This window comes from Dendrobates tinctorius, unplaced genomic scaffold (genome assembly GCF_039654945.1).
Source record: "Dendrobates tinctorius isolate UK_male_01 unplaced genomic scaffold, ASM3965494v1 ptg000020l, whole genome shotgun sequence".
NCBI lineage: Eukaryota > Metazoa > Chordata > Amphibia > Anura > Dendrobatidae > Dendrobates > Dendrobates tinctorius.
The window spans coordinates 20,366,930-20,393,477 of record NW_027361688.1 but is presented as its reverse complement, the minus strand read 5'-3'; the positions used below and the strand labels follow the sequence as shown (position 1 = coordinate 20,393,477).

Sequence of the window (26,548 nt, the reverse complement as noted above, 5' to 3'; positions counted from 1 at the left end):
CCACACTTGAAACATGACTATGTTAGTACTCAAGAAAAAGTGTGCACAAAAAATGGCCAGGATCACCATGAATAAATTTCAAATATTAGAAACAATACATTTTATTAAAGCATGATTACACAGGATCACACAAACAAGGTACAGACCACATGTTAAAAACAATTAAAAACCCATTGAAGGTATAAACCATAACACCTGCAGGACTAGTTAGGTACCTTGCAGCTATCTCCACTGTGTGCACCAGACATATAAAAAATAACACAACATTGAACAAATGACAATCAGTCAATAGTCTAAATGATGTAAATTACCCCCAAAACAGACAGAATATTCAAGTCCAGTGGCTAAAGCTGCACTGAGAGAACCCCAATAGAGCAAATGCAAAAGACGGTAAACAATGGGGTCAGTTGAGCTATAGGTTTAAATATGGGACTCCAGTGGAGAACCCAATCATGAGTAGTGTAGAATTTGGGCCATCTTAGTTCTTTGGCCCCATGATAGTTGCTTTATCAGATATCCTGATACTTGCTTCTAGTCCTAGCCTGATATATTTTCTACAGTGACAACGAAATACACAGTGGACAGTGTTATTATAGTCACATTTTATAACGAGAATTGTGGGGGTCACATAACACTCGATGTGTGATTTTCATTTTCAAACCTTCATTTTCAAAATCACAGCTGGAGTCTGAATGTGATGATACGGCGGCTGCCACTGTCGAATAATAGTACTATGCCCAGAAATCCGATAAGCTCATTTCACCAGAAACAAATACATATTTTTTTATAAATTAGTACCTTAATGCCCTACAATGATCATTCCGAAATACACAGTGAGTAATGAATGACCTTCAAATGATTTTCAAAAAAAATTTGTACTTCTAGTTATCATCAATTTGGATATGTGACCTTCTAAAAGAAAGAAAATATTTTGGCTTGCTTACCTTTGTTCTAAGAATGTGGCTTTTGAAGATGAACACATCTATGGGCACTTAGGAGAATATCTAAGTATATACACATAAAAGATAGGAAGAAAGAAGAAGTCTAGCACCAAAAGAGCTGTCAACAGGACCATGAGGAAAGAGGCTCTCAATGTAGTAGCCTGGATTTTTTTTAGAGTTAATTTCGATTACAATTTCTGTTCACCTTTGGAAAACTTACAACCCAGGGTTTTAAAGTTGCCTTTTTAAGTTCTACTTTAAAAGCTCTCAGGGGTAATCTCACCTTAGACATTTTTGTAATGTTGTAAATGTCGCATACACTCATTCTAAAGCTCGAGATGAGATGAGACGTGTTCTCTCTCCCAAGTGCTCCAAAAAGGTGACTAAATGGTGCTGTAAAAAAGTGCAATGGGATGCAGTCAGGAGTAACCCTCTCCAACAGGAGAGAGGGCCCCAAAGACCAAACCCCATCCCTCCGAGACAGAAGGCCACAGAAAGGGTCAGGGATAAGTAGCTTCCTCTAACTGAAGCCAAGGGAAACCCAGTCTCGCTCTCAGCATCTGCCTGGGCTTCCATCCAAGTGAGAACTAGGAACCATCAATGGTTGGCTCCTCTTACGAAAGAGGAGAGCCAGGGTTCAGGGGGGAGCATAACCTGATGGCCACACACTTCCACCACTAGATCTATCAGAAGGGAACCGTATCCTCACAAATCCAAGTGCAAGACACATAGTGAAAAGGTGACACACAGTGAAAGTAATTAAAATAAATAGTGAAGGTGTTTGTAGTTTAATACCTTTGACCGTAAATTTTAAAAGTTCCTCATCCTAGCCAAAAAGCCAGGAAAAGGTTATGTGCTCAAATAAGTTAGAAAAAGTGAAGCACTGTGCAAATGTGCCAAAATCCAAGTGGGTTTACCATCACCAGGAAGTTAGAGCACCCCAGGGTCACCACTCCTGAAGCGATTTGCACCTCAGGCTTTCAAACTTACCCAGCCTAAAGACATTGATCCTGGATCCTTAGGGTCCAGGATTTCCATCAGAAGACTATATAAGCCACCCCTCGTTCTGCCAAGCACATCATAGCCAGTGTGCATAATGTGTTAATCTGCTAGGGCGGACAACTTTCTACACCACCTTATCGAAAGATACTACATTTGATCTTAACTAAAAGGCCGAGAAATTATACACATAAACGCATGTCCCATCTCTGGGACACCCAACCTTCCCCTGTCTTGCACCAGAAGGAGTAAGTAGGTGGCTCCATATGGATTTCCCTCCATTCACCACTGTGAAAATTCCAAAAATAGCGAAGGACAATTGCTTGCCAATTTTCAGAATTCCCACGGAAGTAATCCTTGGAGTTTTGGGTGTGAGGCTAAAATGTCCCAAGACTCCCAACGATGGGTACTGAAATATGTGAAAGCATGATTTTAGATAATAGACTGATAATTAATCAAGTGTTCTTAATTTTACATACTTCTAATTTATCAGACCTAAAAGAACCTTCAAATATTGGATGGCTATAGACATTACATGGTTGTTGGCCAAACAATGCTTCGGCCAATCGTTTGGCTGACAACCATCTCAGCTTACTTTCCCATACATGGGAGCACTAACTTGGCCGAGTGCTCCTGTGTTCTCTGTGAGAAACCCACCAACTGGAGGACAATGCAATTGGCAGTCCGAAATCGAAAATCCACAATCAACATCTTTTTCGACCATTAGTCGGCCAGCGCCAACATACACATTAGACCGTCTGCTGAAGTCACCGATATCGGCAAGTTTGTCCAATATAAATCTAATGTGTATAGGAGTCTTAAGTTACCAGGTACAGAAAAAAAGAAAAGGAAAAGAATCTTTTCAGATGGTCCTCACATCTTTGTTTTTTATGCTCTCAGAAAACCCAGTGCCAGGACAATAGTTCACCTGCTGTCACATTCACTGATTGCTTGCTGCCTTCCCGCACATGAATTCCTACATTACAATCCGGCTGCCTATAAAAGATTTAGCATTCATGGAAATGTAATTTTGAATCCTCTGCTGCACATATTTTTTCCACTTAGGTAACAATCCTGAGTCATCAGCATAGTCAATACCAGTGAAGGAACGCGTTCTTACGTAAAAGGAACAATGAATTCAGGAGGATTAGGAGATGTGATCTGCCAAACAGTTTATAATGAAAACTTTCTACATGAAAGCAGGAAAAGTAATGGGAACAAAAAGAAAACACTACAGGCGAAATCCTACTAAACTATGGTAAGAAATGGATCTAGGGCGAGGTAATGGCTGACATCGGGGTAATATTTGTAGATACTATGGCCTTTGGAGAGGCTATAGAAAATAAAGAACTAGTCTTCATGGTGTCTAAGGTGGCCCAAAAGCTTCTCTGCCTCATAAGGAGACACCAGAATTATATATGGTCTTTGGAGCTTTAACTCATCCCTTTGATGACAGATAAAACTAGTCAGAAATGTCATATACAATGGCTTGTGACAGTATTCACCCCCCCCCCCTTAGCTTTTTACTTATTTTGTTACATTACAACCTGTGTTTAAATATTTTTGTAATCAGATTTGTGTGTGATGCATCAGCACTAAATAGTCATGGTGAAGTGGTGAGACAAATATAGGCATAAATTAAACTTATGGGATCCAATAACTAAAAATTGGCGGGTGCTTATGTATTCACCCCTTCTGCGATGAAGCCCCTAAAAATTTCTGGTGCAGGCAATTCCCTTCATAAGTCACGTCACATGCTTAGTGACAGGACGTCCCCCTGCGTGCATGTGTTACATGGTCTGTCAGTATATACCCTTTACCTTTTCCGAAAGGCCACAGAGGCTGCAACACCACTAACCAAACAACACCATGAAGATCAAGGAGATCTCCAAACAACATCATGAAGACCAAGGAGATCTTCAAAGAACTCCATGATGACAAATGAGATCTCCAAACAACACCATGAAGACCAAGGAGATCTCCAAACAACACCATGAAGACTAAGGAGATCTCCAAACAACACCATGAAGACCAAGGAGATCTTCAAACAAATCCAAACAAGTTACAGACAAAGTTGTTGAGAAGAATAAGTCAGGATTGGGTTCTAAAAAAATATCTCAATCTCTGATTATCCCCCGGAGTACCATGAAATCCATTATCATCAAATGGAAAGAACATGGTACCACAACAAACCTGCCAAGAGAGGGCTGCCAACCAAAACTCTCAGCACGGGCAAGGAGTGCATTAATCAGAGAGGCAGCAGAGAGACCAAAAGTAACCCTGATGGAGCTGAAGAGTTCCCAAACAGAGACTGGAGTATCTGTCCATATGACCCCAATAAACCGAACGCTCCATAGAGGTACCCTTTATGGAGAATGGGCAGATAAAAACCTTTACTTACACACAAAAAATGTAAGACTTGTTTTGAGCTTGCCAAAATACACGTGGGAGATTCCCCAAATGTATAGAGAAAGGAGTTGTGGTAAGATTAGACCAAAATTGAATTTTTTGCCAACCAAGGTAAATTTTATGTCTGGCGCCAAACCAACACATTTCATCACTCTAAGAACACCATCCTAACAGTGAAACATGGTGGTGGCAGTATCATGCTGGGGGGATGTTATTTGGCAGCAGGGACAAGGAAAGTGGTACGAGTTGAAGGAAAGATGGGTGGTGCGAAATACAGGGATATTCTTGAGAAAAACCTGATTCTGTCTGTCAGTAATTTGAGACTGGGACAGAGGGACATTATAGAATGCTATAGGTAAGCCCTGAAAGGCAGTGGCCACATCTTATAGCAGCAAAAAGAGGTGACAGGTTCCCTTTAAATAAAAATTTGAGACCAACTGGACTCCTGGAAGAGATGGCAACTCGGCCAAGTGGTGCACAAACCTCCCACAAAACAGCGTTCTCCTGACATTTTGTAGACTACAACAAAGTTTGTGGCCTAACTGTCAAAGGGAAGCATATTAGGAAGTCATACTTTGCTTTTTCCAGTTGACTTAACTTTTTTATGTTCTACTTTTTTTTTATATCCTACTACCATTAGTTTTTATGGGTTTTTTTTACAGTGTTCACAGCACGGTACAGATGACCCGTGAACTTTATTCTACGGGACAGCACGATGGCATCGGTACTACATTTACAGAATACAAATTGACACATTCATGAAATACAAATCTAACATATAAATATTTGGTACTTTTCCAAAATAAAAACACTTACAAAATTTATTTTGGGGTCTTTGTGTCACCACATTCTAAAAGATATAACTTTTTTTTTTTACATTCTTTATCTTCATTACTTATTTTTATCAGCGCTGCCTTTCCTGCGGAACGAGCTGTAGTTTTTCTCGCTGTCATTTTGACGTTTTTACAACCCTTTGATCACTTTTTGAGACCTGGAATGAATAAAAAAAAAATAGCAATTCTGCCATTGCCTATTCACAACATTATTCAATTTAATTTTCAGGATACAAATTGTGAGAATTTTACAATAAATCATTACGGACACAGCAATGCCAAATGAATATGCGTAGTTTTCTGTTTGTTTTATTTTATTTTATTTTTACTCATAAAATGTTTACTATTATTTTTATTGGTCATAAGCAATTTTTTTTTACTTTTTTATTTTTTTAATACTTTACTTTTTTTTATTTTATTAGCAGTATTGGACATGCATTGCTTGCTTGTATGATATTTTTTAATACTTTATTGATTTTTTATTTTTTTATTTTTTAGTAACACTATTTTATTGTATAACACAGCAAAAGATTTCAAATTCTGGCCTTGATTTGCCCGCATTGATTATTTGCCCAGACCTTTTTTTTTAAGAATTGGCGTAAACCGATTCATTTGAGCCTTTGCAGGGGATTTGGAGATCTGTATCAGATTAAAAAAAAAACCACAGAAAATCAATGCAGAACCTAAAAATAACCTAGCGTTAAAAAAAAAAAGTACATTTGACTGAAACATCTTCATAGCTACATGATCTCCGGGGACAGTGTTTCTCCTTGCGGAGACCTCCAGCTGGCGTAGGGAGCCTTACAATCCAGGGCAATGCACCATGGGACAAAAAAAATAAAATGTAGCGCTAATTTACATAGTTAGTTATATGAATGTCATTGGGTAAAATATTTGTGTGTTTCTATGAACGTAATACCAATTCAGAAACTGAGTTTGACGCGACGCCTCCTTTTAAAATGTGTATACATGAAAGTGTAAAAAAATCTACATATACAAAATATTTCGAAATAAATATTTAATATATATTAATATTTGAGTTTATTATATATTTTATATTATTTATAATTTATGCATATATATATATATATTATATTTGCATATTTTATGATTATATTTATATATTATTTATATATATATAAATATATGCATAAAATATACAAATATAAAATATATAATAAACTAAAATATTTATATATATATGCATAAAATATACAAATATAAAATATATAATAAATTAAAATATTTATATATATATATGCATAAAATATGCAAATATAAAATATATAAATTAAAATATTTATATATATGCATAAAATATACAAATATAAAAGATATAATAAATTAAAATATTTATATATATGCATAAAATATACAAATATAAAATATATAAATTAAAATATTAATATTAAATAAATATAAATATATGCATAAAATATATAATAAACTACAACAATGGAACAAGTGCAGATAAAACCCACAATAAAAAATATAAGTCTTATATACAGTAGAATACTGAATACGATGCAGCCAGGGATAAATTATATAGAAATTGATGTACAATTCGAGTGCGGAGCGTAGAAATGGCGCTAGGGTGCTTAAACAAAAGAGGTCATTTAGAGGTGATAGAGACGGTTAACTCCATTCTCATGTCACATATTAAGGGCTGCAGAGACAGACACGTACACAGAGAGGCGCTGACATCGGACGGACGCATATAGGTTAATCAACACGCCGAAAACAATGAACACTGTAAAAGTAAATGAACCTCTCGGAAGCGTAAAACTGGGACCCCAAAGAGAGCAACGGTGATTAGCGCCGCTCGTTTAGAATCGCAGTGAAACAAACTAATCACCGCGCGCGCTCGTTAGCGGGTGACAATGAGTGATTGGTTACTACGTATAGAGGGAGATGATTAACGTCGACCGTGACATAATCCCTACAAAATAAGAGCAAAAAAATCGCCGTTGCAGCAGCTCACACTCTACTATCGGCTTTGCTATTGTTAAGCCGCTCTTCTTACTGTGTGACAATAGGGAAAACGCTCATTTCAAGGTCATTTTTTTTCAAAGATGTCATGATAGGATCAGTGGATCAGGAATAAGCTTCCTATTTGCTGCTGATGGGGGGGATTTCATGCGATGCACCGAGAATCTATGACCTGTTTCCAAGTGCACTTTTCACACTAAGTCGTCCCAATATCCATGAGAATCCAAAAAAAAAAATAGTGATAGCAACTAAATTATGATTCATTTTCCCGCTTTGTGCCTTATTAAAATGTAAGCTCTTAGGAGTCCAGAAGGAACAGGAGAGGAACAAAAAGTTGCACCTTTAAGATTGCGCCTCATTTGCAGAGATTTTTGTTTATTTCGGACCTTCTGTGGCCAATTTATCACACCGTTTGCAGCAGAAATTTGGGTAAAACTGAAATGTTTCAAAATTTTGGGCGCCATGAAAATAGCCTAAAGGATAGCATAGGGCCCAATTCATTATCGCATTTGCTCCTTTTTAATCTAGTCTAGTGTTCTAGTGTTTGGGACCTGATTCATTAGTGCAATTACTCCAGAACACTGGCATACAGTTGTGGCCAAAAGTATTGACACCCCTGCAATTCTGTCAGATAATACTCAGTTTCTTCCTGAAAATGATTGCAATCACAAATTCTTTGGTATTATTATCTTCATCTAATTTGTCTTAAATGAAAAAAACACAAAAGAGAATGAAGCAAAAAGCAAAACATTGATCATTTCACACAAAACTCCAAAAATGGGCCAGACAAAAGTATTGGCACCCTCAGCCTAATACTTGGTTGCACAACCTTTAGCCAAAATAACTGCGACCAACCGCTTCCGGTAACCATCAATGAGTTTCTTACAATGCTCTGCTGGAATTTTAGACCATTCTTCTTTGGCAAACTGCTCCAGGTCCCTGATATTTGAAGGGTGCCTTCTCCAAACTGCCATTTTTAGATCTCTCCACAGGTGTTCTATGGGATTCAGGTCTGGACTCATTGCTGGCCACCTTTGAAGTCTCCAGTGCTTTCTCTCAAACCATTTTCTAGTGCTTTTTAAAGTGTGTTTTGGGTCATTTTCCTGCTGGAAGACCCAAGACCTCTGAGGGAGACCCAGCTTTCTCACACTGGGCCCTACATAATGCTGCAAAATTTGTTGGTAGTCTTCAGACTTCAAAATGCCATGCACACGGTCAAGCAGTCCAGTGCCAGAGGCAGCAAAGCAACCCCAAAACATCAGAGAACCTCCGCCATGTATGACTGTAGGGACCGTGTTCTTTTCTTTGAATGCCTCTTTTTTTCTCCTGTAAACTCTATGTTGATGCCTTTGCCCAAAAATCTCTACTTTTGTCTCATCTGACCAGAGAACATTCTTCCAAAACGTTTTAGACTTTTTCAGGTAAGTTTTGGCAAACTCCAGCCTGGCTTTTTTATGTCTCGGGGTAAGAAGTGGGGTCTTCCTGGGTCTCCTACCATACAGTCCCTTTTCATTCAGACGCCGATGGATAGTACGGATTGACACTGTTGTACCCTCGGACTGCAGGGCAGCTTGAACTTGTTTGGATGTTAGTCGAGGTTCTTTATCCAACATCCGCACAATCTTGCGTTGAAATCTCTTGTCAATTTTTCTTTTCCGTCCACATCTAGGGAGGTTAGCCACAGTGCCATGGGCTTTAAACTTCTTGATGACACTGCGCACGGTAGACACAGGAACATTCAGGTCTTTGGAGATGGACTTGTAGCCTTGAGATTGCTCATGCTTCCTCACAATTTGGTTTCTCAGGTCCTCAGACAGTTCTTTGGTCTTCTTTCTTTTCTCCATGCTCAATGTGGTACACACAAGGACACAGGACAGAGGTTGAGTCAACTTTAATCCATGTCAACTGGCTGCAAGTGTGATTTAGTTATTGCCAACACCTGTTAGGTGCCACAGGTAAGTTACAGGTGCTGTTACTTACACAAATTAGAGAAGCATCACATGATTTTTTGAACAGTGCCAATACTTTTGTCCACCCTCTTTTTTATGTTTGGTGTGGAATTATATCCAATTTGGCTTTAGGACAATTCTTTTTGTGTTTTTTCATTTAAGACAAATTAAATGAAGATAATAATAACAAAGAATTTGTGTTTGCAATCATTTTCAGGAAGAAACTGAATATTATCTGTCAGAAATGCAGGGGTGTCAATACGTTTGGCCACAACTGTAAATCGCTTTGAAAAGTCACAAAGTTTTTGAGACTTTTGGTGTTTTCACATCAGATTCCACCAAAATTCATGGAGCTGGGGTGGGACGAGGGCGTAACAGGAGCGTGATGCCAAATCTCATCTAATTCATGACGAGCTGTGGCGTACCTTACGCCAGAAATCTTACTTCAGTCCCCGACTGGAGTAAGATTTGTGGAGATGCATATGGAGGTGCACGCCATTTTTCAGATGCGCCTCACTTAGTAAGGGTATGCGCAAAATTCTGATGTGTTGGTAGGAAAAATGTTGCATAATATACGGGCATTTTTAGGCTGTGTGCACACGTTGCAGATTCTGCTGTGGATCCACAGCGTTTTGGGCCCTGCGGATCCGCAGCAGATTTTGCTGCATTGTACAGTACCATTGTATTCAATGGAAATAAAAAAACGCTGTGCACATGCTGCAGATTTTTCCGCGCGGATTTGCTGCGGTTTCAAATCCGCAGCATGTCAATTCTTTGTGCTGAATCCGCAGCAGTTTTACACCTGCTCCATTGTCCAGGTGTCAAACTGCAGGTAAAATGCAGGTCTTTTGACCTGCAGATTTTTCCAAATCCACGCGGAAAAATCAGCAGCACCTTCCACTACGTGTGCACATAGCCTTACAGTGTTTTTCTTGCGTTATTTACACTGTATTTTTGTTGCGCATTTTCCTCAGGGATCTCATACACTTTGCTGGTATTAGGAAATCCTTAAAGATTTGTGACAAAACTGCTCAAAAAATATACAAAAATGCAACGTGTACACATGCCTTTTGGGTAATTTGTCTCTCATGCGAAGTGCTCAGTGACGAGCGGCTCCCCGCGATTGTGCAGTGACGAGTGAGTGGCTCCCCACAACTGTGCAGTGACGAGCGGCTCCCCGCAATTGTGCAGTGACGAGTGGCAATGGCGGATCTTAATAGGGGCGGATGGGGCGGTCGCCCTGGGCCCAAGGTTTTTTGGGGGCCCAGGGCAGTGGCGTATCCAGGGGGGCGCAGTCGAGCCGCCCGGCCGCCTAATGCAGCGGTCCGCAGTATGCCAGTATCTCCCTCCCTCCCCCCCCCCCCTCCTGTGATATTGACTAATTCTCATGTTTTTATTTGTTAGGAACATTAAAGGGCTTGTCCAGGTCTGTGCTGAGTCTGCAGACATTCTATGTGACTGCAGACTTCTGAATTCTCACAGTGCTCACTGAATGCTGTCAGGATTCTCTCGTGCTGGTAATTTACATACATGCGGTCACATGCTGACTAGACATGTGTGGCCTCACTCAATGAAAGTGAACGGAGCGAGGCCGGGCACGTCTAGTTGGAATGTGGCCAGAAGTATACAAATCACATACTTGTGTTGACATGACTGTATATCGGCAAGGGAGAATCCTAAATGTGTGCAGTGCATTCGTTGTGAGAATTCAGAAGCTGCAATGTCAGGATTCAGCTCTGCAGGTTCCAGTACTCATCACATGGACACCTCACTCATATGCGATTTTCATAGTTATGGTCCTGTGACAACGAGCTTCTCATCCTGCTTCTCTCAGTTTTTTACTGAACATTGAGAGCATTAGGGAGAGCAGCTCGTGGGTACATGACTAACTGTGCAAGTCGCATATGTACTTGGGGGGGGGGGGTACACGTGGTGGAATGGTGGCGGTCCACCAAGTGCTGCGGTCCGTACGGCTGTCAATTCCCGCACGGGGACCGCAGCGCTCAGGTGGGAAGGGGGGTACAGGGGCCCAGGTTTTATGAACAGCCCCGGGCCCATAGTCCACTTAATCCGCCACTGACGAGTGGCTACTCGTGTTGTGCAGTGACGAGTGGCTCCCCACGACTGCGCAGTGACAAGTGTCTCCCACGCATGCGCAGTGACGAGTGTCTCCTCACGCATGCGCAGTGACGAGTGTCTCCCCACCCATGCGCAGTGATGAGTGTCTCCCCACCCATGCGCAGTGATGAGTGTCTCCCCACGCATGCGCAGTGGCGAGCGGCTCCCCACGATTGTGCAGTGACGAGTGTCTCCCCACGACTGCGCAGTGACGAGTGGCTCCCCACGACTGCGCAGTGACGAGTGGCTCCCCACGCATGCGCAGTGACGAGTGTCTCCCACGCATGCGCAGTGACGAGTGTCTCCTCACGCATGCGCAGTGACAAGTGGCTCCCCACCCATGCGCAGTGATGAGTGTCTCCCCACGCATGCGCAGTGACGAGTGGCTCTCTGCGCATGCACACTGCATCTGGCTGTATGTACCCAGCTTCATTGACTGTGTGTGCTTGAGTCACCGGCTCTGTGACCACACTCCTCACAGCACATGCTGGGGGAATTGTTCAACACTGCAATTTTAGGGCAGATTACCGTGACATTGACGCACCCTGGAACATCAATCAGAGGGCGTGACAATGTGACAAGCCCGTGACATGTTTCTATTATACTCTTCCTCTCATTGTTTCACTCCTGGTTTTGGCTTACAAATACTGATGTAAAATACTGAACGTGGCCAAAAAAAAATGCAAATGATGATTATGGCCTCTAATTCCATTCCATGACTGGAGTACCTTTCTTGAGTTGGCACAGGGCAATTATAAAAAGTGCCAAACCATTAAGAGGCGCATGCCTCTTGGTGAATTTGGCACATATTATCCTCACACACCCTGAATTATTGACTGTCTTGAAAAATGGGGGGGGGGTACATTAAAAAAAAGTGGTCCAGAGGCATTTTACTCTTGCACACTTTAGATTTAGACTGACATATTCTTAATAATGTGTTATGACAAGCGCAGGGTGTAAGAGAGCGGTGTATGGCAGAAAGAACAAGAAAGAAGTCACACACCATCGCTTCAGGTTGTGTACTAGATATAACACAATGGGGCATATTGATTAAAGCTGTATCACACTGAGGCCATCTTTGTTGCCCATAGCGACCAATCACATCACAGCTTTCATTTCAGAAACTGCTATCAAAAAATGAAAGGTGCTCTGTGATTGGTTGCTGTGGGACAGATTTATCAAAACGATCATTTTTTTACCCATAGCAACCATTCAAAGCTCAGCTTTCATTTCTTAAACTGCTCTGGAAAAAATGAAAGCTGTGCTTTGATTGGTTGCTATGGGCAGTTTTAATGTCTTAGGGAATGTTTACATGGGACACATTATAAAAGCTGGTCCCCCTTAGGTCGAATTCAGACGTCTGTGTAACACAGTTCAAGTACGGGCCGCGATATACAGACAGGCCTTGCACTGGCGGACACAGACAGATAAGGGCCCCTGGGCCCTTTGCTGCCCAAGAGCTCCTAAAAATGCAAAAATGCACCTGCTTTGGAGGTAGAAATGGGCCCCATTTAATTCTTGAGCCCCTGTGGTTGCACCAATGATATGTCTGCCCCTGAGACCTTGGGTCTCCCGGCATGAACTCAACAGCCTCAGAGGCATATATGAGGCTGACATGTTTTGGTCAAGAGAACGGCGGCCATGACCAGTATGTACATCGCGGTCCATACTCAGATATTGATATACAGATGTCTGATTGAGTCCTTATTCTGGGGCTGATTAGCGACTTTGACCCCGACATAGGTCGCACATCCTGGTGTAAAATACCGACCAAATACTGATCGTGTGAACGTGGCCCAATATTAGCATCTTTATATTTCGTTCCACCGAGTTCCCAGCAGCCTGACCCTTTGAGGTCAGTTTGACAGATAACCCACATCCGGTGGGGGACTCGGATTTGTCCATGCCCAAACACCCTATAATCAATGCCACACAAAACATACAAAAAAAAAATCATCCAATAGTAACTAAGAAGGCTGTAAAATATCATGAGGTTTTCTGTCGGCACTGTGTTGTTAGCACTTGTATAGTTTGGCTAGTTTCAAAAGAGAACGCTGCAAACTGGAGTTTTTCATTGTAGTTACTCGCCATGGAGTTATTCAGACCACTATGGCAGGAGGTGAATGTTTGGATAGCTTGCTAGCAACACCAACCAGCAGGGGGCGCCACTAGACCTCCATGCTATTGTGTATTGTCAGTATTAATTCTCACCACTAACTATACTTTAAAGTGGAAGAAAGGGGACAGCAAGCCCATAGGGTGTGGACTTTTCCCAGTATATATACACTTTTAAGCATAAGGGTCTTAAAGAGAACTTGTCAGCACGTTTTCACATATGGAAGTAGTGATATAGCGGTATAGGCCCTTGTACGCCAATAGAAATTATACTTTTTTATTTTAGAGATCCAACTTGCCAGTCACGAGAAATGTACAATAGAATCCATATGTAAATCAGGCTGGGGTCGTATCTATGCACTTAAGCCCCCGTTACACGTAGCGATATCGCTGTAATGTCACTGATTTTGTGATGTAGCAGCGATATTGCTAGCGATATCGCTACATGTGACACTTACCTCCGACCGGCTCCCCCGCGATGATCGCTGATCGCGCGAGAACGGCCTGGGCCATTTCTCGTCGGATGATTCCTGCTGGGCTTCCTGTGGCGCCAACGAGCGACGCGTGGATGCGGGTGAGAGGACGTCAAGATCGCCTCGAGGGTCTGACAGGTAAGTAGCGACCCCCGACCCCTGCGATGTCGCTGGTGAGATCTGCCAGTGTGGCAGCTCACTAGCGACCACTTAGCGATGCACCAGCGATCCATATCATTGTCGGGATTGCTGGTGCATCGCTACGTGTAATGGTACCCTTAGGCTGCTTGCAATGACTTCCACTGCACTTCCAGCTTCATTTGCATATGGCTTCTACTCTGGATATTTCATGACTGTTTTATCAGATTTCTAAATAAAAAAAAGACATAATTTTTATTGGGGACAAGTGCCCAAAGTGTTCCCTTTAATGGGGTAGTGCTACAGTTTACTGCACAAATACAGTGAAGCTAAACTAGTGCTGCAGCCTCTTCAGTCTCCCAATTTTTTTTTTAAAATCTCTTAGTTAAATTCATGTAATTAGGGTATAAAATAATTTTTGCACTTGGGTTTCATTAAAAAATGTTCACCGTTTGCCTTCTATAGCCTCTGTGTTGCGCTGTTTGTTGCTGGCCGCGGAATGAGTTAACTGAGTATCTGTCAGTCAGCCCGCTGTGATGGTCTGAAAGGTTTTTTTATTCTGAGCTCCTCTCAGCTGATTTATGACCACAGACCACATCAAAGTTGAATGCGCATAGTAACAAAGAATTTGGAAAAGGCAAAATGGTGCAAAATTTTTTATTCAACCCAATTGCAAAAAAAATGACTTTCAAGCATTTTAGTAAAAAAAAAAAAAAAAAAGTTCTCGGAGGTGGACGTTCTCCTCTAAATGATTTTTTGGGTGCTGCGACAATAAGGTGTCTCATAGACTTAGATTGAAGAGGCAGAGAGCATGGCCCAGCCACCCCATACAACTTCTTCTGGCTGATGTTCGGTGGGGGTCCTAGTGGTGGCACCCACACCAAGCTAGCAATTATCAGCTATTGTGCATACAAATATCAATTTAAGAAATGAAAGTTTGACTTTAAGTGAAATTGATGGCATGGTGGATACCAATATTCCCTACGATGAGTTTTTGACGTTGCGAATTTTTGGAAAAAAAAATGTAAGAAACCTATTTTACTTAATGGGTTCAGAAATGGTGCAACATCAAAAGCTCATTGTGGGAACGGAGCCTTATAGTACCCAAAACCCAACATGGGATAACGTCTCCAAGAAGTTTGTATGTTCCTCCGTGTTCCCCAGTTTCCTCCTACATCCTAAAGCCATACCTTGGACACCTGCTTTTCTTACATTGTCCCCATTGAGAGCTTACTGGGATATGGATACTATTGTGTGAACAGACGCTGACGTGTAGAATTATAATCTGTGTGTACCATGCAATGGACTATGTTGGTGCTATATAAATAACATGACGTGAATACGGTTGTAGTGCCATCCTCGTGATTTGTTTCCAGCGCTTTGGATCAAAGTTCGGCGTCAAAGATCTTTATTGCTCAGTCAATAACCCCAACAGAACTACGGGAACTTTCCAAAAGTCCTAAATGTGGCGAATATTAATCCAGATGGTGCAAACAGCAGCCAAAAAAACCCATTTCTGTGACACCCTATCATCAAGCTCTGCTCATATTTACCTAACGTCTATCTAGGTGGATGGATAACTTAATGGGATTTGCAAATAATTGAATATTCTCCATGTGCACATTCATCCCATCTGCACATTAATTTACTCCCCGCTCTATCGGGCCTGAGTCCTAATGTATTTGTGATATTCTTCATCATCAACCCCCCCAAAAAAAGTGAAAGCCATAGGAATGCATTAGTGAAAATGAATTGTTCATCTAACCCCCCCAAAAAAGTGAAAGCCACTGCAATGCATTACTGAAAATGAAGTGTTCATTTCACCCCCTCCCAAAAAAAGTGAAAAGCCATTACAATGCAATACTGAAAATGAAGTGTTCATCTCAACCCCCCCACAAAAAAAGTGAAAGTCATAGGAATGCATTACTGAAAATGAAGTATTCATCTCAATCCCCCCCACCCCCCAAAAAAGTGAAAGCCATTGGAAAACATTACTGAAAATGATGTGTTCATCTCCAGCCCCCCCAAAAAAGTGAAAGCCATTGGAATGCAATACTCAAAATGAAGTGTTCATCTCACCTCCCCCCCCAAAAAAAGTGAAAGCCATTGGCATACATTACTGAAAATGAAGTGTTCATCTCAACCCCCCCACAAAAAAAGTGAAAGTCATAGGAATGCATTACTGAAAATGAAGTATTCATCTCAATCCCCCCCACCCCCCAAAAAAGTGAAAGCCATTGGAAAACATTACTGAAAATGATGTGTTCATCTCCAGCCCCCCCAAAAAAGTGAAAGCCATTGGAATGCAATACTCAAAATGAAGTGTTCATCTCACCTCCCCCCCAAAAAAAAGTGAAAGCCATTGGAATACATTACTGAAAATGAAGTGTTCATCTCACCCCCCCAAAAAAAGTGAAAGCCATAGGAATGCATTACTGAAAATAAGGTGTTCATCTCACCCCCCCAAAAAAAAGTGAAAGCCATTGGAATACATTACTGAAAATGAAGGGTTCATCTCAACCCACCCCCCAAAAAAAGTGAAAGCCATTGGAATACAATACTCAAAATGAAGTGTTCATCTCACCTCCCCCCCAAAAAAAAGTGAAAGCCATTGGAATACATTACTGAAAATGAAGTGTTCATTTCACCACCCACCCCCCCCAAAAAAAAGGGAAAGCCATTGGAATACATTACTGAAAATGAAGTGTTCATCTCACCCCCCCCCCAAAAGTGAAAGCCATAGGAATGCATTACTGAAAATAAGGTGTTCATCTCACCCCGCCCCCCAAAAAAAGGGAAAGCCATTGGAATGCATTACTGAAAGTGAAGTGTTCATCTCACCCCCCCAAAAAAAGTGAAAGCCATAGGAATGCATTTCTGAAAATGAAGTGTTCATCTCACCCCCTCCCCCCAAAAAAAAGTGAAAGCCATTGGAATACAATACTCAAAATGAAGTGTTCATCTCACCTCCCCCCCCAAAAAAAAGTGAAAGCCATTGGAATAGATTACTGAAAATGAAGTGTTCATCTCACCCCCCCCAAAAAAAAAGTGAAAGCCATTGGAATACATTACTGAAAGTGAAGTGTTCATCTCACCCCCCAAAAAAAAGTGAAAGCCATAGGAATGCATTACTGAAAATAAGGTGTTCATCTCACCCCCCCCCCCCCCCCTAAATCAAAAAGGGAAAGCCATTGGAATACATTACTGAAAATAAAGTGTTCATCTCACCCGCCCAAAAAAAAGTGAAAGCCATTGGAATGCATTAGTCAAAATGAAGTGCTCATCATATTTTATATTAATAGATTGAGGGGGACATATCCCTTTAAGGGCAGAATATTCAGCATGCAGATGAGGCCTTCATATCCTACAGATCCCTTTTGGTATTCACTCTCACCCCCCCTCAGTAACATACACAAGCAAAGTGGATGTGATGTTGTACCAGACATCAGCAGCTGCTCTGCATCCCACCCCCGTGTATACATCTGTACATATTCCATGCTTAGGCTGAGCCTTCCCTGCAATCAGAAGCCCCCCATCATATTGTGCCTGCAGCCCCTGCCTGCTGAGCAGGTCCAGATGGATCAGGGCAATGCATCCTCAATAACAGCCCCTACATCAGCCCCCCAAAGTTGCACAAGTCTACAGCCCCCCCAGACCCAGAATGTTGCAATGTTACTTACCACCCCCCAAAGAGAATGAAAAATAATCCAACAGATCGCAGAGGATCTTCAGCAGCCAGGCACAGTCGATCACACAGGATTCCAAATATTTACACTATAGAAAGAATGTATCAAAATACAGAAAATACAAAAAATAGAAGAAGGAAAAAGAAAAGGGCTACAAAACTGCCCGATCAGTCAGGGCTGTGCTGTAGATCGGATGCATAGGAGAGAGATGCTCAGAGCCCACTGCAACACGTGAGCTGGGGTGACAGTCTCTCCCTCCAGATCCTCATTACCCTTCTGATAGAATAAGGTTACTGAGTGATCTCACATGCATGGAAGAAGGAGGAAAAAAAAGAAGAAGCATCTATTGCATTATTCCCAGAGCCGTATATGGCAGAGGCTCGTCACACAGCCCAGGCTTCTTCTCTGGAGTGTCTCTGCCTGCTCTGTTTCTATGGATATAGGCTGTCAATCAAGGAACGCGCTTATACTCCACACAATACGGTAATGGCTGACTTGGTGTATAGCCTGGGATGCAGGGCTGAGCAGGGAAGGATGCACAGAGCAGGGGTTATGGGGGATGTAAGCCAGAAAGGGCTGGGGTAGGGGGGAGCAGACTGTGAAGGTGAGTGGGAGGTGTGCAGGGGGGGGAGCACAAGGGTGCAGTGTGGCATTGGGGGGATGTGGGCAGATGAGGGTGCAAGGTGCTATGTTCCAGCATCAGAGAACTGGTGAGATGATGTATATGCTGCACTGGGGTCCTACAGGTGAGATGTATATGGTGCTGTACTGAGTATATACAGGTGAGATGATGTATATGGTGCTGTACTGAGTATATACAGGAGAGATGATGTATATGGGGCTGTACTGAGTATATACAGGGGAGATGATGTATATGGGGCTGTACTGAGTATATACAGGAGAGATGATGTATATGGTGCTGTACTGAGTATATACAGGGGAGATGATGTATATGGTGCTGTACTGAGTATATACAGGGGAGATGATGTATATGGTGCTGTACTGAGTATATACAGGTGAGATGATGTATATTGGGCTGTACTGAGTATATACAGGTGAGATGATGTATATGGTGCTGTACTGAGTATATACAGGGGAGATGATGTATATGGTGCTGTACTGAGTATATACAGGGGAGATGATGTATATGGTGCTGTACTGAGTATATACAGGAGAGATGATGTATATGGTGCTGTACTGAGTATATACAGGGGAGATGTATATGGTGCTGTACTGAGTATATACAGGGGAGATGATGTATATGGTGCTGTACTGAGTATATACAGGTGAGATGATGTATATGGTGCTGTACTGAGTATATACAGGAGAGATGATGTATATGGGGCTGTACTGAGTATATACAGGAGAGATGATGTATATGGTGCTGTACTGAGTATATACAGGAGAGATGATGTATATGGGGCTGTACTGAGTATATACAGGAGAGATGATGTATATGGTGCTGTACTGAGTATATACAGGTGAGATGATGTATATGGTGCTGTACTGAGTATATACAGGTGAGATGATGTATATTGGGCTGTACTGAGTATATACAGGTGAGATGATGTATATGGTGCTGTACTGAGTATATACAGGGGAGATGATGTATATGGTGCTGTACTGAGTATATACAGGAGAGATGATGTATATGGTGCTGTACTGAGTATATACAGGGGAGATGTATATGGTGCTGTACTGAGTATATACAGGGGAGATGATGTATATGGTGCTGTACTGAGTATATACAGGAGAGATGATGTATATGGTGCTGTACTGAGTATATACAGGGGAGATGATATATATATGGGGCTGTACTGAGTATATACAGGTGAGATGATGTATATGGGGCTGTACTGAGTATATACAGGAGAGATGATGTATATAGTGCTGTACTGAGTATATACAGGGGAGATGATGTATATGGGGCTGTACTGAGTATATACAGGTGAGATGATGTATATGGTGCTGTACTGAGTATATACAGGAGAGATGATGTATATAGTGCTGTACTGAGTATATACAGGAGAGATGATGTATATAGTGCTGTACTGAGTATATACAGGGGAGATGATGTATATGGGGCTGTACTGAGTATATACAGGTGAGATGATGTATATGGTGCTGTACTGAGTATATACAGGAGAGATGATGTATATAGTGCTGTACTGAGTATATACAGGAGAGATGATGTATATGGTGCTGCACTGGGGTCCTACAGGTGAGATGTATATGGTGCTGTACTGAGTATATACAGGAGAGATGATGTATATGGTGCTGTACTGAGTATATACAGGGGAGATGATGTATATGGGGCTGTACTGAGTATATACAGGTGAGATGATGTATATGGGGCTGTACTGAGTATATACAGGAGAGATGATGTATATAGTGCTGTACTGAGTATATACAGGAGAGATGATGTATATGGTGCTGTATATACAGGGGAGATGATGTATATGGGGCTGTACTGAGTATATACAGGTGAGATGATGTATATGGTGCTGTACTGAGTATATACAGGAGAGATGATGTATATGGTGCTGTACTGAGTATATACAGGGGAGATGATGTATATGGGGCTGTACTGAGTATATTCAGGAGAGATGTATATGGTGCTGTACTGAGTATATATAGGGGAGATGATGTATATGGGGCTGTACTGAGTATATACAGGAGAGATGGTGTATATGGGGCTGTACTGAGTATATACAGGAGAGATCATGTATATGGTGCTGTACTGAGTATATACAGGTGAGATGATGTATATGGGGCTGTACTGAGTATATACAGAGGAGATGATGTATATGGTGCTGTACTGAGTATATACAGGAGAGATGATGTATATGGTGCTGTACTGAGTATATACAGGAGAGATGATGTATATGGGGCTGTACTGAGTATATACAGGAGAGATGATGTATATGGTGCTGTACTGAGTATATACAGGGGAGATGATGTATATGGGGCTGTACTGAGTATATACAGGTGAGATGATGTATATGGGGCTGTACTGAGTATATACAGGAGAGATGATGTATATAGTGCTGTACTGAGTATATACAGGAGAGATGATGTATATGGTGCTGTACTGAGTGTATACAGGAGAGATGATGTATATGGTGCTGTACTGAGTATATACAGGAGAGATGATGTATATGGGGCTGTACTGAGTATATACAGGAGAGATGATGTATATAGTGCTGTACTGAGTATATACAGGAGAGATGATGTATATGGTGCTGTACTGAGTATATACAGGTGAGATGTATATGGGGCTGTACTGAGTATATACAGGAGAGATGATGTATATGGTGCTGTACTGAGTATATACAGGAGAGATGATGTATATGGTGCTGTACTGAGTATATACAGGAGAGATGATGTATATGGTGCTGTACTGAGTATATACAGGTGAGATGTATATGGGGCTGTACTGAGTATATACAGGAGAGATGATGTATATGGTGCTGTACTGAGTGTATACAGGAGAGATGATGTATATGGTGCTGTACTGAGTATATACAGGAGAGATGATGTATATGGGGCTGTACTGAGTATATACAGGAGAGATGATGTATATAGTGCTGTACTGAGTATATACAGGGGAGATGATGTATATGGTGCTGTACTGAGTATATACAGGGGAGATGTATATGGTGCTGTACTGAGTATATACAGGGGAGATGATGTATATGGTGCTGAACTGAGTATATACAGGGGAGATGCTGTATATGGTGCTGTACTGAGTATATACAGGGGAGATGATGTATATGGTGCTGTACTGAGTATATACAGGAGAGATGATGTATATGGTGCTGTAATGAGTATATACAGGGGAGATGATGTATATGGTGCTGTACTGAGTATATACAGGAGAGATGATGTATATGGTGCTGTACTGAGTATATACAGGAGAGATGTATATGGTGCTGTACTGAGTATATACAGGGGAGATGATGTATATGGTGCTGTACTGAGTATATACAGGGGAGATGATGTATATGGTGCTGTACTGAGTATATACAGGGGAGATGATGTATATGGTGCTGTACTGAGTATATACAGGGGAGATGATGTATATGGTGCTGTACTGAGTATATAAAGGAGAGATGATGTATATGGTGCTGTACTGAGTATATACAGGGGAGATGATGTATATGGTGCTGTACTGAGTATATACAGGAGAGATGATGTATATGGTGCTGTACTGAGTATATACAGGGGAGATGATGTATATGGTGCTGTACTGAGTATATACAGGGGAGATGATGTATATGGTGCTGTACTGAGTATATACAGGAGAGATGATGTATATGGGGCTGTACTGAGTATATACAGGAGAGATGATGTATATGGGGCTGTACTGAGTATATACAGGGGAGATGATGTATATGGTGCTGTACTGAGTATATACAGGAGAGATGATGTATATGGTGCTGTACTGAGTATATACATGGGAGATGATGTATATGGTGCTGTACTGAGTATATACAGGGGAGATGATGTATATGGTGCTGTACTGAGTATATACAGGGGAGATGATGTATATGGTGCTGTACTGAGTATATACAGGAGAGATGATGTATATGGGGCTGTACTGAGTATATACAGGAGAGATGATGTATATGGGGCTGTACTGAGTATATACAGGGGAGATGATGTATATGGTGCTGTACTGAGTATATACAGGAGAGATGATGTATATGGTGCTGTACTGAGTATATACAGGAGAGATGATGTATATGGTGCTGTACTGAGTATATACAGGGGAGATGATGTATATGGTGCTGTACTGAGTATATACAGGGGAGATGATGTATATGGTGCTGTACTGAGTATATACAGGAGAGATGATGTATATGGGGCTGTCCTGAGTATATACAGGAGAGATGATGTATATGGTGCTGTACTGAGTATATACAGGAGAGATGATGTATATGGGGCTGTACTGAGTATATACAGGGGAGATGATGTATATGGTGCTGTACTGAGTATATACAGGGGAGATGATGTATATGGTGCTTTACTGAGTATATACAGGGGAGATGATGTATATGGTACTTTCCTGCACGCAACCTCCGATCCTCACAAGATCTCCTTCTCTACTCCCCTCTTATCTCCTCTTCCCACAATCGCATACAAGATTTCTCTCGCGCATCACCCCTACTCTGGAACTCTCTACCACAACATATCAGACTCTCACCTACCATCGAAACCTTCAAAAAGAGCCTGAAGACCCACCTCTTCCGACAAGCCTATAACCTGCAGTAACCACCGATCGACCAAACCGCTGCACGACCAGCTCTACCCTCGCCTACTGTATCCTCACCCATCCCTTGAAGATTGTGAGCCCTCGCGGGCAGGGTCCTCTCTCCTCCTGTACCAGTTATGACTTGTATTGTTTAAGATTATTGTACTTGTTTTTATGTATACCCCCCTCACATGTAAAGCGCCATGGAATAAATGGCGCTATAACAATAAATAATGATAATAATAATAATGATGTATATGGTGCTGTACTGAGTATATACCAGGAGAGATTATGTACATGGGGCTGTACTGAGTATATACAGGTGAGATGATGTATATGGGGCTGTACTGAGTGTATACAGGAGAGATGATGTATATGGTGCTGTACTGAGTATATATAGGGGAGATGATGTATATGGTGCTGTACTGAGTATATACAGGGGAGATGATGTATATGAGGCTGTACTTAGTATATACAGGAGAGATGATGTATATGGGGCTGCACTGAGTATATACAGGAGAGATTATGTACATGGGGCTGTACTGAGTATATACAGGTGAGATGATGTATATGGGGCTGTACTGACTGTATACAGGAGAGATGATGTATATGGGGCTGTACTGAGTATATGTAGGGGAGATGATGTATATGGTGCTGTACTGAGTATATACAGGAGAGATGATGTATATGGTGCTGTACTGAGTATATACAGGAGAGATGATGTATATGGTGCTGTACTGAGTATATACAGGAGAGATGATGTATATGGTGCTGTACTGAGTATATACAGGGGAGATGATGTATATGGTGCTGTACTGAGTATATACAGGAGAGATGATGTATATGGGGCTGTCCTGAGTATATACAGGAGAGATGATGTATATGGTGCTGTACTGAGTATATACAGGAGAGATGATGTATATGGGGCTGTACTGAGTATATACAGGGGAGATGATGTATATGGTGCTGCACTGAGTATATACAGGGGAGATGATGTATATGGTGCTGTACTGAGTATATACAGGAGAGATGATGTATATGGGGCTGTACTGAGTGTATACAGGAGAGATGATGTATATGGTGCTGTACTGAGTATATACAGGAGAGATGATGTATATGGGGCTGTACTGAGTGTATACAGGAGAGATGATGTATATGGGAATGTACTGAGTATATACAGGGGAGATTATGTATATGGTGCTGTACTGAGTATATACAGGGGAGATGATGTATATGGTGCTGTACTGAGTATATACAGGGGAGATGATGTATATGGTGCTGTACTGAGTATATACAGGGGAGATGATGTATATGAGGCTGTACTGAGTATATACAGGAGAGATGATGTATATGGTGCTGCACTGAGTATATACAGGGGAGATGATGTATATGGTGCTGTACTGATTATATACAGGAGAGATGATGTATATGGTGCTGTACTGAGTATATACAGGGGAGATGATGTATATGGTGCTGTACTGAGTATATACAGGGGAGATTATGTATATGGGGCTGTACTGAGTGTATACAGGAGAGATGATGTATATGGGGCTGTACTGAGTATATATAGGGGAGATGATGTATATGGTGCTGTACTGAGTATATACAGGAGAGATGATGTATATGGTGCTGTACTGAGTATATACAGGGGAGATGATGTATATGAGGCTGTACTGAGTATATACAGGAGAGATGATGTATATGGTGCTGCACTGAGTATATACAGGAGAGATGATGTATATGGTGCTGTACTGAGTATATACAGGGGAGATGATGTATATGGTGCTGTACTGAGTATATACAGGGGAGATGTATATGGGGCTGTACTGAGTATATATAGGGGAGATGATGTATATGGTGCTGTACTGAGTATATACAGGGGAGATGTATATGGGGCTGTACTGAGTATATACAGGAGAGATGATGTATATGAGGCTGTACTGAGTATATACAGGAGAGATGATGTATATGGTGCTGTACTGAGTATATACGGGAGAGATGATGTATATGGTGCTGTACTGAGTATATACAGGGGAGATGATGTATATGGGGCTGTACTGAGTATATATAGGGGAGATGATGTATATGGTGCTGTACTGAGTATATACAGGGGAGATGATGTATATGAGGCTGTACTGAGTATATACAGGAGAGATGATGTATATGGTGCTGCACTGAGTATATACGGGAGAGATGATGTATATGGTGCTGTACTGAGTATATACAGGGGAGATGATGTATATGGTGCTGTACTGAGTATATACAGGGGAGATGATAAATATGGGGCTGTACTGAGTATATACAGGAGAGATTATGTATATGGTGCTGTACTGAGTATATACAGGGGACATGATGTATATGGTGCTGTACTGAGTATATACAGGGGAGATGATGTATATGGTGCTGTACTGAGTATATACAGGGGAGATGATGTATATGAGGCTGTACTGAGTATATACAGGAGAGATGATGTATATGGTGCTGCACTGAGTATATACGGGAGAGATGATGTATATGGTGCTGTACTGAGTATATACAGGGGAGATGATGTATATGGTGCTGTACTGAGTATATACAGGGGAGATGATGTATATGAGGCTGTACTGAGTATATACAGGAGAGATGATGTATATGGTGCTGCACTGAGTATATACGGGAGAGATGATGTATATGGTGCTGTACTGAGTATATACAGGGGAGATGATTTATATGGTGCTGTACTGAGTATATACAGGAGAGATGATGTATATGGTGCTGCACTGAGTATATACGGGAGAGATGATGTATATGGTGCTGTACTGAGTATATACAGGGGAGATGATTTATATGGTGCTGTACTGAGTATATACAGGGGAGATGATAAATATGGGGCTGTACTGAGTATATACAGGAGAGATTATGTATATGGTGCTGTACTGAGTATATACAGGGGACATGATGTATATGGTGCTGTACTGAGTATATACAGGGGAGATGATAAATATGGGGCTGTACTGAGTATATACAGGAGAGATTATGTATATGGTGCTGTACTGAGTATATACAGGGGAGATGATGTATATGGTGCTGTACTGAGTATATACAGGGGAGATGATAAATATGGGGCTGTACTTAGTATATACAGGAGAGATTATGTATATGGTGCTGTACTGAGTATATACAGGGGAGATGATAAATATGGGGCTGTACTGAGTATATATAGGAGAGATTATGTATATGGTGCTGTACTGAGTATATACAGGGGAGATGATAAATATGGGGCTGTACTGAGTATATATAGGAGAGATTATGTATATGGTGCTGTACTGAGTATATACAGGGGAGATGATGTATATGGTGCTGTACTGAGTATATACAAAGGAGATGATGTATATACAGGAGAGATTATGTATATGGTGCTGTACTGAGTATATACAGGGGAGATGATATATATGGGGCTGTACTGAGTATATACAGTAGAGATTATATGGTGCTGTACTGAGTATATACAGAGGAAATGATGTATATGGTGATGTATATGGTGCTGTACTGAGTATATACAGGTGAGATGATGTATATGGTGCTGTACTGAGTATATACAGGAGAGATTATGTATATGGTGCTGTACTGAGTATATACAGGGGAGATGATGTATATGAGGCTGT

The 26,548-nt window shown here is 41.3% G+C and overlaps 1 protein-coding gene across 4 annotated transcripts in view; it reads right to left on the bottom strand.

Moving 5' to 3' along the window:
* Nucleotides 1-18,096, bottom strand: part of ANKS1B (ankyrin repeat and sterile alpha motif domain containing 1B) — a 113,563-nt gene extending 95,467 nt beyond the window's left edge. Inside the window, exon 1 of one of the 4 annotated variants that reach the window (XM_073567845.1) lies at nt 17,645-18,096. The gene's annotated coding sequence lies outside the window, so the exon portion shown is untranslated. The remainder of the gene's footprint in view (nt 1-17,644) is intronic. The other 3 variants (XM_073567844.1, XM_073567847.1, XM_073567846.1) reach the window with 3 other exon arrangements.
* Between the last annotated feature and the right edge of the window lie 8,452 nt (nt 18,097-26,548).